This window comes from Alexandromys fortis, unplaced genomic scaffold (genome assembly GCF_014885135.2).
Source record: "Alexandromys fortis isolate MF-2015 unplaced genomic scaffold, M_Fortis_MF-2015_v1.1 scaffold_20, whole genome shotgun sequence".
NCBI lineage: Eukaryota > Metazoa > Chordata > Mammalia > Rodentia > Cricetidae > Alexandromys > Alexandromys fortis.
The window spans coordinates 14,916,607-14,919,371 of record NW_026067903.1 but is presented as its reverse complement, the minus strand read 5'-3'; positions in this window follow the sequence as shown (position 1 = coordinate 14,919,371).

Sequence of the window (2,765 nt, the reverse complement as noted above, 5' to 3'; positions counted from 1 at the left end):
GGGGAGGAGGCGGAATTTTTTTTTTCAATAAAAAAATTATATTACAAAAAAAAAAAAGTGAGAAACCTGGGTAACTCCAGGTGAGGAGGGACTGGCTAAGCAGTATGAACACGTGGCACTCACTAACCATACTTCAACCTCAAAGTAAGTCAGGCCTGAGGAAGTGGGGACCAGAAATTGATGAGAACAGTGGTATTTCATTTGTATTTTAATAAAGAAAGCTTGCCTGGAGATCAGAGAGTAAAACAGCCCCACTGGTCAGCCTTACAGACCAGGCAGTGGTGACACAAACCTTTAACCCCAGTAGCCACACTAGTTTGCCATAGAAACTGAGCAACAGTGGTGCACCCCTTTAATCCCAGCACTGGAGATTAAGACAGGAGAGAGTTCTCAGGCACCTTCTCATTGTGAGGATTCCTGGAGGCAGGATCGCCATTTCGGACTGAGATTAAGGTAAGAGCCAGTGGCTGGCTGTATTGCGTTTCTGACCTTCAGGTTAAACCCCAATTGCTGTCTCTGGGTTTTTATTAATTGTGCTACAGATGCGTATTAATCTTCAGCTCCACTGGGCTAAGAACCCAAATCACTACGGAACACCTCTCTGATGCCAGGATTGGGGAGGAAATGTTGGCATGTGCCACAGCTGCACCACTAAGCACAAGTGCATTAAGTTAGTCTCTCCGCTGGTGAAGCAGAGAAAAGAATTTTTCATTTAGAGTGTGAAAGTGAAACTTCCTAATACCTATTATTTATGAATGCCCCTTTATTATTGTAAGCATTTGTACCCTTTCTGTAAAAGGGCAGAGTAGTTAGGGATTTCATACTTGGCAGGTAGGCTACACAAAGATTTTTTGTTGTTGTTGTTATGTATTCTGTTTTCGTTTCTGTTACTTTACAACCCTTTCAAAAATAAAAAAAATAATCTAATTCGATTTGTTCTGCTTATTATATAATATGACAAACTCTAGAGTCCCCATTAATTGCTTTGCTTAAAGTGGGTTTGTTCTCAGGAGTACAGTCCAGATGACCTATTTAGACTAACCCTAACCCTGTTTGTATTTAAGGACAGAATGTATGTAGGCCAGGTTAATTCACCAATCGGATCTAGGATGAGTTCAGTTGCTCAAGCAAACTCTAACTTCATCATATATGGGGGGGGAGGGTTAAATCAAGTTAGGCTCTAATGGGGCAACAATGCCCCACTAGACATCAGAGGATAACAAAAAGTCCAGTGCCAGGAATGGGTTTCTTCTTTCCGTCAGTGAGCTAGCATAGACCCCCAAACAGCACAGGCTATTGCCAATGCTTTCAGTTATACTCCAGAACTTCACAGTGAGAACCTTCTGCTGAAAAAAAAAAAAAAAAAAAAAAACATATACTTGAGTCATAGAACTTGGAGAAATCAAAGTGGTACTGACCTGGAAGCTTCATCACTACCAGCTAGCTTTCATAGAGTTTGAAAGGTCTGTGAACACTAACAGAGGAGAAAAGTTATCATCAGTCTTACCCAGCTGTGCAACCCTGAAAGCCACAATAGCTGTCAGCCTGCTAATACATGCCCAGTGTAAATCCCAGCCTCAAGCCTCCATCTTTGAAGGTCCCTCCCCTGTGCCCCTTGAACCTTGACCCCTCCCCAAGGAGGGTCAAGATGGCCCTCCAAACCTTGACCTTTCCCTAGGAAAGATCAAGAGCACTTCCATGGGCTGTTTAAACTGTTCCCCAGAAAATAAACATGTGGTTTTCCCCTTTCCTCTCCAGTTGGTGACTTTCCGTTCCCCTTGGGGCCGCCTGGGAGCACAGGTGTCTAATTAAACAGATATCATTTAATCTGGTGTGATTTGGCTTGATTGGGATTATTTGCATTGGCAGAGAGCTGCGTTAGAAAATAATCCTAACACCCACTAGTACAATAGTGGCATAAATGTAATGGGAGTAACCAACTACTTTTACAATAAGATTTAAGTCCTCATCCACACAATGAAACCCATACTTTGCAATGTTATGGGGGTAAGAAGCTGGATTTAAAGAGGTTCTAGGTCCTAGGGTGCAGCATACTGTAATCATTCTGCTAATTGGGCCTGGCATTAAGCCAACTCCTAATAGCTTTAAAATCAAAACACAACCCGACAAAACTTACTAACGTCTTCAGTGACTTGATTTTCTTCAAGCTGTTTTTCGAAACTGCACATAATGAAATTCAAGAATAGAACATCACAGTAACTCAAGCGCAGAGGCAGTCAGAACCGTTATTTAGGAAACAGAAACCACTGGCCTGCGCCTTCGCCACATTGCTCTCAGTTTGGTTAGAAAGGACAACAGTGCCGTCTTTGTCTCCCAGGCTGTGTTTTTCCGCTTACTTTATTGTAGAGTGAAGTACTTCTCTTCAGTTCTTCACAGAACATTTCAAGTTCAGAAAGTAACATTTGTAAAGCTTTTCCCCCCTTTCAGAAATAAAGAAAAATTTGTACATGTCCCATCGCTACAGAGTATAAAATCAAAATAAATTTAAATGAAACCTTTGGTGTCACTTTGGGGGCTACAGTTTGTATTTAGTACATAGACTCTGGTTTTCTTATATCTCACACACTTGCTGCCCCTAACAGTATAGCATAAGTAGAAAGAAAGACATACGTTAGGTCAAAAGCCAACCCGAGTTGCTTAGTAACTGGGTGACTTTAGGGGAGCAATTTTTATTTCTACAATCTTTCCTACGTAAAAACAGACTCACATTTCCTATCTTGTTAATTATCAAGAGAATTCACAGC